The sequence below is a fragment of the Cynocephalus volans genome, chromosome 16 (assembly GCF_027409185.1).
Source record: "Cynocephalus volans isolate mCynVol1 chromosome 16, mCynVol1.pri, whole genome shotgun sequence".
NCBI classification, from domain to species: domain Eukaryota; kingdom Metazoa; phylum Chordata; class Mammalia; order Dermoptera; family Cynocephalidae; genus Cynocephalus; species Cynocephalus volans.
Window position 1 is genome coordinate 2,074,907 of NC_084475.1, and position 15,892 is coordinate 2,090,798.

General features: G+C 40.1%; 1 non-coding gene and 1 pseudogene across 1 annotated transcript; both read right to left on the reverse strand.

Moving 5' to 3' along the window:
- Positions 1–1,240: 1,240 nt before the first annotated feature.
- Positions 1,241–1,392, reverse strand: LOC134365359 (U1 spliceosomal RNA; annotated as a pseudogene).
- A 4,409-nt stretch (positions 1,393–5,801) lies between these two features.
- On the reverse strand, positions 5,802–5,964 carry LOC134365349 (U1 spliceosomal RNA). The gene has a single exon (XR_010022052.1). It is a non-coding gene; the product is annotated as a U1 spliceosomal RNA (small nuclear RNA).
- Positions 5,965–15,892: the final 9,928 nt, after the last annotated feature.

Genomic DNA, 15,892 nt, shown 5'->3' on the forward strand with positions numbered 1-15,892 from the left:
ATTACAGTGGGGATTAAGTCTCCTTGAGTTTTGGGGAGCATCCAATCTACAGCACCAACTATGAAGTTAATTCAACTATTCAACTAGGCTCTCTCCATAGCTCATTTCTAAATCTTCATCTCCCACTTTTTTGTCTCTCCTTAGATCTCCTTAGAGATCTAAGAACAATACTCAAAACAGCATGCTCCTAATCCTGGGCTGCTGGTTAACTAAATGGCCTGCCTGCCACATCTGCAATATAAACAGCCAAGAGAAGACTCCAAACAAATTCCAGAGTTACTGGCAACGAAGCACTGTTGGGGGTGGGAATAGCAGAGCATCTTCTGGACTAAACTTTCAACAAATTGGAACCAAAAGAGAGCATAAATACAAGCTTCTATACCACAGACTCATTTGGAAGGGTCAGCGAACAAGACTCAAACTGGGAAGCAATTTTGTGATTTCTTCAAGGCCACATGTGCATGATCTCTAATTTTAATATGTAAACTCCACCGTAACCACCCTACCTTGCCTACTATATCCCTCCCATCCCTATTTATACCCACTTCCCAAAATACCTGTTCCTGGACTGACTTCTCCCAGCAACATAACCCCTTTAAAATGGTAGCACATTTGATTTTTAAAACAAAGACAGCACCATCTTAAAAGTAAGTTATTTCAATGCCCTCCAGAATCCAGACTTCAAATTAACCTAGAAAACAACAAACTACTCAGAGAAACCTTAAACCTCCTTTCTCAGGACAGATAAAATCAGGAGAAACAGCATATACAGATAGCACTCCATTCCCAGAAATCAGTTGGTACAATTTCCCACGCTTGAGAAAACCACAGGAAGCAGAGATTCCAGAGAACCAGGATCTAGCTTTTGCATGGAAAATCAGCTTAGGGATCAGGGTGTCCTGTTAAGGACTATACTATACTATACTATACTATACTATACTATACTATACTATACTATACTATACTATATACTATATACTATACTATACTATATACTATACTATACTATACTATACTATACTATACTATACTATATACTATACTATATACTATACTATACTATACTATACTATACTATACTATACTATACTATACTATAAAACAACCCTAAAATGAAAATCCTACTGCTTCAACAATAAAGACAAGTATTTTCAAATACAAATGAAAGCCCAGTATAGACTTCTAACATCTCAAAGCCACCAAAAGAACAGTTGAGCTCTCCTTTAGAAAACAAAAATGACAGGGGAGAGCATGAACACTGTCCCCCAAAACCACAATTATGCAGTCAAGTTTTCCTGATTGCAGGGTCAGCACATTCAGAACACAATGAGTGAGCCTCACCCCGGGCAAACCTCCTTCATTATCATGGTATCTCCCCTGCTGGGTAAGTATGAGTTGCTTTAGCCCATGGACTTCCCCGCAGCCTTCACAGTCCGGTATGCATAGCACTATTTAGGTATAATCCTAATGTAAATGTTAACCGAAAAGCTCCATATTGTAGCATAAAACTAACCCAAACACTCTGAAACTCTTACAAAGACTGGCGGTGTTTCAAAGTTCCCCAAACTACTCCCTGAGACACACAAGGGTAGGAGAAGCAGACTTTCTTTCCCTGTTTGCACTGGAATTCTTCATCTACATGTCATCCACCTCTATGGATGACATCTCGTACTGCCCACTGTCTGGAAGCCAGTGGGCAGCCAAGCCTTCTTTTCTCCTTGGGAATAAGAACACAGCCTGTGAGGAGCCTATTCTTGTGATAACTCTTGCTGTTTCTTTTTGTTTTGCAGACTGATAGAATGCTATAGACATTTCATAAGCATAGAAATATGATGCATGAGAGGCTAGCCAGTTAGCTCAGTTGGTTAGAGCACAGCCTCCTAACAGCAAAGTCATGCGTTCAGATCCCAGCATTGGCCAGTTGCCAAAAAAAAAAAAGTGTGATGCATAGCTTTCAAGTGTGAGTCACATGTAACAATAATAACAACAAAAACACCAACAATGATGGTAGTGGTAGCTAACACTTATATAGTGCTTACTATATGGCAGGCATTGTGCTGAGAGTCTTTTACATACAAAAACTAATTTAATCTTCTTAACCAGTCTATGAGGTAGTTACTATTGGTTTTGTTTCTCTTTGTTTTGTTTTTTAGGACAGTCAAGTGAAACAGTGGGAGTAAAGAGGTAGTTACTATTGTTTCCATCTTTACAGATGTGGAAAAAGGCACAGAAAGGCTTTTCTTTGTTTTTTTTTTTTTTTTTTCCTGGCTGGCTGGTTAGAAAGGTTAACTTTCAATGTCACATGGTATTTGTGGACTCGGCCTGATCCCACTTGATGAATGAATCCTCAAAAGGCTCAGACTGGTCCACTGCATTCATTCATTCATTCATTCACTCACTCACTCAACAATTGTTTGCTACATTCCTGTTGTTGGAGCTATAAAGGATGTGTAAGATTCAGTCTCTCCTTCCAAAGAACCCAGAGGCTATAAAAAAGATAAGGTAAATTCAAGTGAAAAATCCTCTGCAAAAATTCCCCTGACTTTTCCTCCTTGCCCCTCTTCTCAAATCACTACTCCTAGTCACTCCACTAGCCTGTGATCGTTCCTTGAAGCAGGAGGCCCCTGCCCAAGGATGGCACAGCTTCTCACATAATGCCTCGTTCCCGATCCTGGCTGCTCTAAAGAAACAAGAGATTACTTCTTCAGAAGGAATTAGATCAGCCTCTAATGACATTTGAGACAAATCTTGAGGAGTGGGAAGACACAGTATAATACTGTTTATGAAAGGAGAAGGGAAGACATTTGAGACAAGTCTTAAGGGGTGGGAAGACAGGATAATACTGCTTATGAAAGGAGAGCAAAAGGTCTGGAAAAAATGAAAGGATAACTGGCATTTGGGTGGAAGGTTAAGTGGATATTTACGTGTGCTATTTATTTATCAAGAAGCCTAGTTATGTGGAATTAAAATAAATGTTAAGGAATAAAATAAAAGGAGGGTAGTATTTGCTCATGCAGATGGGCACTGTAGGCCACGAAGAATGTGTCAATGTCGAGAGCACATGCTGGTCTTGAAGCTGGGAGGAAGGGGTATCTGTTCATAGACAATTGGCTCAGAAATAAACATACTTGTGTGATAGTGAAGGACCCATTAGGGTGTGATAAGTGAAGGTAGCCAGACTACCAAGTTTAGGTTTTGGTTGGGAAGCAACAGACTCTTTTGAAGGTATTTATGCAAAGGAATTATAGGTTCTTTCTAGAAAAATTAATCTGCACATAGTACTAAAGATAGTTTGGAAGAAGAGATAAAACAAAGCTATCAGAGATTAACCAAGAGAAAGGGGAAGAGAGCTCTATGGAAATGTGTAAATGTGGTTGAGGGAATGGAGGTCAGGGCTGGCTTCATGGGCATATGACCTGCAGAGAGCCATGCACTTAGCAGTGCACCATACTTGGTTTAATACACTGTTACTGACATCATGAAAAAATGCTAGTATCAACTACTTAGAAAAATGCAAATTAAAACCACAATGTATCATTATACATCCACAAGAATGGCTACAATTCAGAAATGGTGGCAATAACAAATGCTAGCAAGGATGTGGGGAAACTGAGAACCTCCTGTATTACTGGTGTGAATGTAAAATAGTAAAGCCACTTTGGAACAGTTTGGCAGTTTCTTAAAAAGTCAAACATACATACCACCAGGATTCGATCCCTGTGCCAGCCAGCAACACACACACACACACACACACACACACACACACACACACACACACACACACACACACACACATCCAGAAATATACAAAAAGGTAATACATCTTGATCCAGTATTTATCCCAGGAATGCACTGATTTAACACCAGAAAACTAACCCGTCTAATTCAACATATCAACAGACTAAGAAGAAACAGATGCAGAAAAAGTAGTTAAAATTCAACACCCAGTTATGATCATCTTAGCAAAGTAAGACTAGCTTGATAAACAGCATCTATGAAAACCCTACAGCTAATATAGTAAAAGAGTGAATACCTTTCCTCCAGATTAAGAACAAAGCAAGCATGTTTATTTTAACCACTTTTATTCAACATTGTACTGGATGTTCTAGCAAGTGCAATAAAGGCAAGGAAAAGAAATAAAAGCCATAGTTTGAAAAGAAGTAAAACATCTTTATTTACACGTAGGCGGTGAACTTATAATTTTATGTTCTTCGGCATTTATTTTGAACATGCTTAACTTCCTCATACCAGAGGTAGCAGGTAGTCACCCTTGACAGTTTCTAGTTCTACACCTCTTCCCAGTTCTTCAATGTGGTCAATTCAGACATCTGTCTTATGCAACGGCCTCTTGGTGACCACTTCCCTATGGGACAGGTAGATATAACCTACTTGACTGGCCCCACTGACCCACACACACCCCACATGGACTTCACAGAAATGGCCCAGTGACCATCTCTCAGTCACAGTGTGACCTCCTGATGGTCATGACTGCTTACTTTAATAAAACCCACCAATTAGAACTTCCCCCAGGGGCTGGCCAGTTAGCTCAGCTGATTAGAATGCAGTGTTGTAACACCAAGAATAAGGGTTTGGATTCCCAAACCAGCCAGCCACCAAAAAAAAAAAAAACCTAAAAGAACTCCCCATAGGAAACCTGCTTGGGTAGTGTCTTGGATTCCGATAAAGGCATTTTTGGCCCAGGGGTTACCCCTTCCTTCCTCCGTCCCCCCAGTTCTCCTGGCCCTTCAGAGGCATGCTGTACACCCCAAGGGCCTGTAAGTAATAAAATCCTTATTTTTATCTTGTCTTTCTACTAATTATCAAAGGGGTTGTCATAGAAGAGGTGCTCTCCATCTTAAAGATCCTAAATTAAAACATTGTAATATGCCAGTTTATACAGAAAATTCTAAAGCATTTATCATAAAAAATAAAAACTCCTAAAGAGTTCATAACTAAAATTCATAACTAAACGTAGCAAAGTTGCAGGAAACAAGATCTAAACATGAAAAGGAACTGTATTTCTTCATACTAGCAAGAACACTTGGAAAATGAAATTTAAAAACAATACTATTTTTTATTTATTTATTTAGTTAGTTAGTTAGTTAGTTGGTTAGTTTTAAGATGACTGGTACGGAGATATTAACCCTTGACTTGGTGTTGTCAGCACCACGCTCTCCCAAGTGAGCCACAGCCGGCCCTAAAAAACCAATACTATTTATAAGCGGTAAATAAATCACATCTTCCTACCATTTACGTTTCTTCCTGCCCTTCTGTCACTCTACATAATCTACAATATCATTAACTAATTTTTTTATGGGTGCAGATAAAGCCTTGCTAATATCCTGACCTTTCCAAGTGAGGAGTTACCAAGTAATAAAAGTACATGACTAAGGGAACCAAGTGAGGAACTAAAAATTGCTCCCTACATAATAGAAGGATTGGAGAAGAGAAGGTATTCCGGGTAAGGAATGTCAGCTAAATACCGACACAAAAAAATTACATTTCATGCTAAGCTCTTCTACACCTGTATGACGCTTTCTAAATCACATGCATGTTACTTTAATAAAAAGTAAAACTATCAGATCTCAAGTGTCAAAAAAGCAAAATTACTTTGGAAAAGAAAAGAACAAACAGCCTAAGAGACAAACCTCACTTCGTCATCTTATCATTTCGGTAGAAACTAAAGAAAGACTCAGAAACGTACTCAAAAAACCTAATCAGTACCTTCCCAGCCCCCCGAACCACAAAGGAAAAACAAAGTAAGCACTGACCTTCTAGTATCCTTTACTATAGTTGGACACTTAAAGAAGCGCGAACGCAGTCCCCAACTGTCACAAACCATGCAGTCGAGTTTCCCGCACTTGGGGAAGTCGCAGGGGTCAGCATACCCGGAGTGCAATGGATGAACCTCACCCTTGGAAAACCGCCTTCGCGATCATGGTTTCTCCACTCCCTGAAAAGTATGAGCAGCTAACATTGCCTGGCATCTCACCCTCAGATTCTAAATCCTCTACACGTAGGGTCACTCCCTTCACATCAGCTCTAGCCATCGCTTACAACATAAGAACTTTTCTAAATTGTAACAGCCAGAAAATAACATTCTGGGAAATAGAATATTTGCAAAATCCTAAGAAATATACGTACAGTGTGAACAAGACCGGAAGACGCTGCACTCATCTACATACTCCAAGCCCCTCTTGGTGACGTCAAAAGCTACGGACGAAACTGAGGCTTCTGTATCTGCGGTAGGAAAAATAGCCCACCGCAAATATCGACATCCTGATCCCTGGTACCTGTAAATCTGTTACCCTACGTTTTTTGCAAATGTGATTTTTGTTTGTTGTGGCAGCTGGCCGGTATGGGGATCCGAACCCTCGAGCCGAGTGGACACCACCATGCTCTGACCAAGTGAGCAAACTGGCCAGCCCTTGATTAAGAATTTGAGATGAACAGATTAACCCAGTTATCCCAGTGGGCCTAATGTAATCACGGGGTCCTTATAAAGACACAAAACATGACTGGCTGGTTAGAGGGTGGCGTTATAATACCAAGGGGAAGGGTTTGGACCTCTGCACAGTCTGCCCAAAATAAAAAATAAATTGAAGAATGACACAGAAGAGCCAGAGAAATAAACATAAAGACGGGGGAAAAAGACAAAAATGCTAAACCGCTAACTTTAAAAACGCAGGAAAAAGCCACAAAGAAGACAACGTTCTTTGAAACTAACCTGTGGGGCCGACCCCGCGGCGCACGGGGAGAGTGAGGCGCTGGGAGCGCAGCAGTGCTCCCGCCGCGGGTTCGGGTCCTGTAGAAGCGACGGCCGGTGCCTCGCTGGCTGAGCGCCGTGCGGCCGGTCCCAAAAAGACAAAAAAAAAAAAAAAAAACCGAGAAGAGATAACGCTGTTTAAAAAATCTTACGGAAGATTAACAAGCAACAACCAAGAACACAGAGGTATCTAAAACGGGGAGAAAAAATACTGGGGCAAGAGAAGGGATTGTGTGATGTAAGCAGAAACTACCCCTCAAGTCTGAGCTTTTGACAGTCTGCCAGTTTGATTTTTGTATCGTTTTCCTGAAAGAATTATGTAACATATATAAATATGTCCACACATACATTTGTGTATACATATAATCTACAAATAAAATAACTACATTTTGTTTTGTGAAATAAAAGTTAAAACAACTTGAAATCTGGTTGGGGACCACTCAAGTAAGGGGAAAAGTAAAGTATGTGAACTATACTGTTATTATCACCAAACCCCAGTTTCAGAAGATTTATGACTAGCAGTGCCTTCTTAAACTAATAATACAGAGTCCTTAAGGGCCCATAATCTTCACAAGGCCCAGTTTCAGTATTTCACAAGGATGTCATTGTTATTGCCCTAGCTATCAAAATATCTGCTCAAGAGAGTCTGCCTTGGGACATAAAAGTGACTGTCCTCCACTATTTTAACTCAAGAAGGTTAAGAAAAAAGTGACTACCCTCGCAGAAGCCCTGATCCTCTAATGACCTTTGAAGACAGCCACATTTCTTTGATTGGAAATATATGTATTTGTGTACACCTAAAAAAGAAGCTGAGGCCAAAATACAGCATGGATTTATTGAGCCAATATGATGACTGCATCCAGAGAGACACATAGGTCACCCTGAGAAATGCGTTCAGAAGGCAGACGGCAGAGCTTAGCATTTTATAATCACAAGAAGGGGAAAGGATCAAAGAAGAGAGGACAGCCCCACCTAATTACTTCATCGGGTTTTCTATTGGTTATACATGACATACAGACTTGGGATTATTAATAGGTTACATCCTATATGCAGGGATTTACGATAAGGGTTATGAGAGGCATTTTAGTTTATTTTATGGCTTTCTGGTACCATTATGTCTGCTTCTAAGTAAAAAATGGCCGTATGATAGCATTTTCCAGGACAGGTGGACATGACTACTGACAAAGCATTATAATTTAGCTGACCTTGTGAGAGCAGATTTTGTGGTTATCATTTGTTAAATGCTAACATGAGTTAGCACAAAAAAAGTGGAAACACTTAGTTAAGTATAGAAAGATTGCTACAGATCTCACTTAGGAACAACCATGCAAAACTCTTACTAAATGCATAAAACTTGTAAACTGAATCTAGCAGGATATTAAAAGAATAGACATAACAACTCGAGGTGTTATACTAGGACTATAGGACCTAAATACATAAAAGTATATGATAAAGGTAGCATTTCATATAGATGGGGGAAAGGATTGATTACTACATGAAGACTGCTGAGAAAATAAGCTCACACTAGAAAGAAGGAAAAAATGCTTCTTCCTACACTATATTTTTAAAAGACAGATTAAAATATTCAAATATAAATCTAAACCATATGCAGAAAAAATACAAACAAAAAATTTGTTTATACTTTTGAATCACTTTCTAAGCATGTTGCCAAAGTCAGAATTAAATACAAAATTTGACTAGATTTACATACAGAAAATCTCTATAAAGTAGAAAACCTCATAAAACAAAATTTAAACACACATGACAAAGTGGGAAGGTATTTGCAATACACAGATTAGGTAAATAGCCTGTGTGATGGAATATGCACATGAGCGAGAATAGGCAGCATAACAGTTGAGAGCATGGGTTCTGCTATCAGACAGCTGAGCAGAACACCTGGCCCCTAGTCAGGGCAATAAATGTTAGCTCTTGTTCCTCATACTAATTTTTTAAAAATAGACCTACAACAAATAAATACTTTAAATAAAAGTAGCCCAATTAAAAAGTAGCCAAAGGATATATGGCGGTACTTCAAAAAGTTCGTGGAAAGATTCATATTATAACAATATTGTTCCATGAACTTTTCAAAGTACCCTTATACACCCATGTTCATAGCAGAATTATTCCCAATAGCCAAGAGGCGGAAACAACCCAAATGTCCACCCACAGATGAATGTATAAACAAATGTGGAATATACATACAATGGAATTTTGCTCAGCCTTAAAAAGAAAGGAAATTCTGACACATACTACATGGATGAACCTTGAGGACATTATGCTAAGGGAACTAAGCCAGTCACAAAAAGATAAATACTGTATTAGTACACTTATATGAGGTATCAAGAGCCGTCAAACTCATAGAAACAAAGTAGAATGGTGGTTGCCAGGGATTGGGTGGATGGGTGGGGAGAGAGGAATTGTGGGACTTGTTTAATGGGCACAGAGTTTCAATTCTGCAAGATGAAAAACTTCGGGAGATCAGTTGCACAATGTGAACACAATTAACACTACTAACTGTAAAGTTAAAAACATTTAAGATGGTCAATTTTATATTTTGTGTGTTTTACCACTATTAAAAATAAGAGTGAAAGTGGGCAAAGGATATAAATGAGATAATCACGATGATAGAATACATGAATAAAATCATATGAAATAAATTCATATAAAGATAAAATCATATGAAAAAAGATTTTTAAGCTCGTTTAGTAATGAAAGATAGCAACTATTTAAAGACTGCCAAGGGCCAGTGCTGGGTAGAGGTGGGAAAACCAGCCCTCATATGATGTTAGTAGGAGTATAAGTGGTGGAACCATGGTGGGGGTGGGGGCAGGGAAGGGAGGGGTGCAGATGGGGTTAGCAATACGATTCAAAACGTAAATGTGCATACGCTTTGACCCAGGAATTCTACTTCCAGAAATGGAGAGAAGAAAATGTCTCATTATTGGGATACTTTGACAGATTAACTGTGGATACTGACAGCCACAGTTCCTTCCTACTATTATATCTAGGGAGCAAGGCAACTCAGAAATGCAACCTATCAGAAATACTCAATAATGATCCTCACACATTTTAGGCTACATGAGGGCAGAGAATCTGTCTTGTTTGCTTCCTCTGTCATGTGGCACATAACTACCACTTTAAAATATTTAATCTTGCTTCAGTGATCCAACCTTGCGTGTACTAATTTTGGGGTGGGCAGCTGGCCTGTGCAGGGATCTGAACTCTTGACCTTGGTGGCTAATCGTACATGGGAACCCCAGTAACAGTTCACAGAATTACTGTAAGGATCAAATCTAAAAAAAAATGAAAAATGTGAAAGCACTCTACTTTGGCACTTTACAACGTAGGCATTTTTTAAAAACTGCCTCACAATATTAGCACTCTGCTGAGCTAGGTATTCAACAAGGATTTATTCAACTGAATACGCACATTAGAATATTTAAAAATGGAGAAAGAGACTAAAATTTATTATGCACATTATCTATGCTAAGTACTTCATATATGTTAATTTAACCTTTCTGACAACTCCATGAAATATTCTACCTGTAGGTGAGGAAACCGAATAACTTGCCAAAGCTCACACAGCTGGTAACTTCCAGAGATGTGAAACAAACCCAAATTTGTATGACTCCGAGACCCGTACTTATTCGTCCATAGCAGTGACTCTCAAACTTTTTCATGGAGTAACCCCACATTGCAAAGGAAAACAAAAACATATTCCCAGGGGACTTCGGGAAACTTCTGATATGACCAGTATAAGTCTGATCCATCTCTGACGTCTTACGTTTATCTTAAAATTTATTTTTATTTTTGCACTTTATTCACAATATATTAATGCTTGTTTAATATAAAACATTTCAAATGACTCACAAGTTAAATCATTCAACTCTTCCCTCCCTAAAAAACGTTTTGTTGTTGTTGTTGATAAAACTGACAGTGGAGGAAGGTGTACTTTCTGTATTCGTCCCATAGATTTGTTTAGTTCTTGGTGCCTGGCTTCATAAACCTGGACCCCAATTTAAAAGCATGACTGCAGAGCAAACTGCATTAAAGCAATCTTAAGAATGATGATGAAAATAACTATTGTAGGGTCAGAAGATACTAATAACAAATTGTGTAGCTACACGCAGAGTCGACTCCTTTCTTAACTCTCCACTGCCAATGAAACAAAATTCTAAACCTGACCAATTCCATTGAGTTTGACCAAACTACTGCAGAGCTATCGCTGAATGTGGTAACACCGTGTCTTCACCTAAGAATCTGGTTATTTTATAAGCATAAGCATGAATTCTCCCTGAGGACAATACGTGTGTAATGCCCACTGAGTGCCCAGATGCAGATCCAATTAGAAGTTAAGCAATGGTACTGAGTGGCAAACCACATTTTGACCAGTAGTACCAGACTTTCCCTGACCTATCAAACGGGGTACAAATACTTCTTGAATTCTCTCCCTCTCCAGGAGGGGCTCACAATTTAGCGTTACCTCAGGGTAGTGAAAGGGTCCTCGTCTTGAATTTTGGCTTCAAGAATACTGTGCTCTGAGCTTCTATGTCCCCAACTTCCTTGTAGCATGGCTCTGAGCATTTGCAACACGTGCGATTTGCTAAAATGCTCAACATATGTTGCTTCCTTCCTTAGATCTTAGGTATTTGAAGGGCTGATTCGCAGTACATTAAGAGAGTTCCTTTAACCTGGGAAGAAAAGTCAAGGCTAAGAATCACCGCCAACAGGTAGCGAATAAGTTACTCTCCTAAATAAATCACACTGACGTAGGCAAGGAAAGACCGCATCAATCACCTTCCAAACTGCCTTCCAATTCCCCCCAAATTCTGTATTTTAGAAACGGTCACTTCCACGGCGTGAACGCCCCTTCGCAACTCTACCAGACCGAGAACTCTGGCGTAACCCAACGCTTCCCTCTCAGGCCCCGAGGAGCCCAGGCCCAGCCCACTGTGGGGACATTGCTTGCTTATTTTTCCAGCTACTTCTTAAACCAGGTGGTCGTGAAGCTGTACCGGTCTCAGTAACCTCCATACTTCACTCGCGGAAAGCCGTTGGTGGCTGCGGGGACCGGCGCGAGCGTTCCCTCGCCGGTCGGGGGCTGGCCCACAATGCCTCGCGAGGGCGGGAAAGGCGCGGGCGGGGTGGGGTGGGGGCGGGGGGCAGGCAACGGGGACGGCTGGCAAGAAGAGCCAAGAAGCTGGAACTCTGTAATGGGCATGCAGGTCAATCCTTATATGACTGTTTCCTGGACTTTTCACGCCAAAAAAACCCCGGTCACTGGCCAGTGTGCTGGCCAGTGTGCACCTGTTACTACCGCTGCTCCCACTCGGGGAGATCGTTCCTATTGTGCCTGAGATTTCAGCCAACAGGCCGGGGCGGAGGTGAGGAAATGTGGTGTGTCGGCCACACTGGGCCTGCCTGTCCATCCTGTGGACTCCATCCATCTTTTTACTGTCAAGGGTGTACATTTGATGGGGAAACCCTAAATGGGATTTGCAGGAATCACAACGGAAATGCTGCCGAAGTGTGACATTTTGCATGCTTCGGAAAGCTGTCAAGCCCAGAACCTCCTGCAGTAAGGCGGCAGGCCCCGCCCCTCCCGCTTTACGTCTGACGTCACGCGGCACGGCCGGGCGCCGGCGTGCGAGGTGTGGGCGCCAAGGCTTTGCGGCTTTGGGTTCGCACTAGTGCCTGTGTCGGCGTCCCGCTTTGAAATGCAGCGGGATTTAGTGAGTTTCCCGCTGTCTCCAGCGATGGGAGCGAAGCTGGTGTCTGCAGGTTTCCAGACTCATGAGGAACTCCTAGAGGTGAAACCCTCCGAACTCAGCAAAGGTAAGGACTACCGAGTATAAACTGAGGCACACCGGCCGCCACGGGCGCTTCGTGGTCTTCGTTCTCCCACCTCAGGGCCTCCCGCGATCGCGTCTGCGACGTGAAACAGCGCCTTGACTCCACTTAAAAGCTGTCTGGTTAGGAGAACTGTGGTCGTGGTAACGTTTCTTGATTGCTTTCTCTCTGGCGGTGCCTGCTGGATGCTTTGAGGATTATCTCAATTATATTCAAAAGAACCTTCTGACGTGGTGCAGTATGTGTGTCCTGTAGGTAGTTGAGAGGACTGATCTGTGATCTTGGGGAGGCTAAGTAACTTTTTATGATAACTGTGTTAGAAGATAGTGGAGCTACAATTGGAAACCAAACAGGCTGTCTTATTTTTGTTGTTTCAAAATACAAAGGGTGGGGATTAAATTCCAGAAATGCAGGACTCGTGTAAGACTAGAGACACTGAGCGAGAAAGGGAGTAGAATTCCCAGAACCTGGAAATAGCGGTAGAAAAAAGACAGCGCTTCTGTATGTAATTCACTGAAAAACCCAAAACATATTCCAGAGTACTGCAGATTATAGGTCGGTGGGAAGCACTGCATCCTGAGATACCCCAAAATGAAGCTGGCTGTAGCCACTCTCGCTGTGCACATCACACTGTGATATGGCCAGACCTGTGCTAGTCACTGAAGAAAATAGGGCAGAATTTTCAATAATTGCCTTTAACCATGGAAAATAAGGAGGTTTCAACTCGCCACTCAGGAGTTTAACTTCTGCAGGCTGGCCCTTTACTCAGCTGGTCAGAGCACGGCCTTGTAACACCAAGGTCAAGGGTTCAGATCTGCATACTGGCCAGCCACCAGGGGAAAAAAAGGAATAAATATTGTAGACCCAACGTTCAGTTTTAAGTCATACTGCAGACTGTTCTCCAAAGTTTGATGGGCTCTTTTTCTTTCAACAAGTTGTTTTTCCAAAGAAGAAGTGAGGGACTCAATAATAATGGCTAATGATTGTTGACCATTTTGGGGTGGCCTTGGTATTCTATGAAGCTTTTTATATGTATTGTCTTATTCCCATTTTATAGAGGAAAAGAGTATGAGGCACAAAAAAGTAACTTGCCCAAAGTCACACAGTAAGTGGTGCAGTCAGAATTTACAAACCCAAGCAATCTGACTCCATCATCAAGCTCTTGAATAGGATTTCAATTTCTTAAATACTTATCACCAACATTATCTTTTATTAGCACCAGCTTTATAGTTCATATCCTTAATAAATAAAGCACTGATATATGAAACTAAGTGATGTCCTCCCATTTTTTTTTAATTTTAAAAAAAAAATTTTTTAATTAAAGAAAAATTTCTGTTTCTGACGCAAGTGTTCTTTTTCCCTTTCTTTTCTTTTCTTTTTCCTTTTTTTTTTTTTTTTGGCAGCTGGCCAGTACAAGGATTGACCCCTAGACATTGGTGTTATCAGCACCATGCCCTAATCAACTGAACTAACCCACCAGCCCATCACCATTATTTCTTTAGCAGTTTGTTTTGTAATTGCTATTTTCTCTTCTCCAGCCATCAGATAGGAGTGAAATTGTGTGGTTGAGGATGTATAAGTGTATTACTTAAAATATTTGTGCATCGAACAGTTGTTCTCATTAAGTAGTTTGGAGTGATACATGAATTTTTTATGTCAGTGTTTCCATGAAAAGTTTTTATTATGAATACTACATGCACATGCACTTCTTAAAGCTGTACCTTGTTTTAGGTAGTTAAGCCATTCTCATTCTTATCTGAAAAATAATATGTATACCTTATGGAAGCAAGATAAATATGGCTTCATAAGACCAAAAGGGATAGTAAAAGGACTGACTGCTAGTACATTTTTATTTCTACCTCCTGAGATACTCTTGTAGGTATCCAGAAATACTTTAGTTGAATTCTGTTTTTGAGGCAATAGGTAAATCTTTATGTGACTAAAAAATCACACAAAAAATGCCTTTTTTAACTTGAAAAATTAAATAGTTAATGGAATTTCATATTTTTATATTTCTCTACTCAGCATCACTCTTGTTATCTAAAAATTAAAATTAACGAAGACAACCCATTATGTTAGACTGTGAAATCTGTAAAAATCAGGGTTTGTTTTATTTTCCTTATTTTGCTTTCACAAGTTGGGATATCTAAAGAGGAAGCCTTAGAAACTTTGCAGATTATAAGAAGAGAATGTCTCAAATAAACCAAGACATGCTGTGAAAGACTGAAAGAGACAACAGGCCACTTTTATCCTGAAGACATTTGTTGAATCTGAGTAAAATGATCATCATTTTAAAAATCTAATCAGGGGAGGGCAGCAGAAGGCAAAACTCAAATCTAAAAGGAGAGTTTTCTTCTATTTAAATAAGACTCTGACAAACAAGTCTCTCAGTGAACCTAGGGGAAAGCGCCTTGGTGACTAGCAGAGGATACTGTCCTTAGGAAACTGTAGACACACTTGTGTCAGCCCTCATGAAGATTTCTAGCCAAACTCACTTTACTCAGGTGGACAGAAATCTTTAAACCATGAACAAAGCAAACAGCTGTCCAGATTGATAATGTTCCAGGTACTCAGCCACAACAAAAGCAAATGTTTTCTGGAAGAACGCAGCTTAAATTAAGATTGCAAAAAACTTACAGATAATTTTCCAAGAAAAAATGAGCCCAGTAGACTGAGAAACTAAATAAATAAATAAACACTGAGAACACAGGAAAACAAAGCACTGTGTACAAGAATCAGAATAAAAAATCCTGAGACATGTTTACATAAAACCTGTGTGCTAGAATTCACAGATACTGTCTACTGAATAGCCTTGCTTTGTATGTTGAAGACAAATTGAAAACAAGCCTGAAAAATCTGTAGGAAAAAGAAAACTACAAATAATTACCAAGCAGATTTGAAAAAGAACTAAACAGAATTTCTAGAATTTAAAAATATAATTGTTTGATGAATGGGTTTCCATCTCTTGCTGGAGTGAGCAGGACAGAGTGGGGCCACATTGGGATCTAAAACTGCATGGGCTGTAGGTGGATTTTAAAAGGACATAGTTTGTTTGTTGACTTGCATTTCTCTGAGTTCTCTCTTTTCCCTGGTTATTTGATATTTTGAACCTTGGTTCAAAAAATAATGTCCTTCCACATAGCTGGGTATGTACTGATTTTCTGCACACAGGAGAACAGACGTCATTGTAATTCTGTCATACATAAAAGTCTTTGAGAAACAAAGAAATCTACCGTATCTTCTTCCTGGCCTAGTTCTAATTACACGTGTATAAAG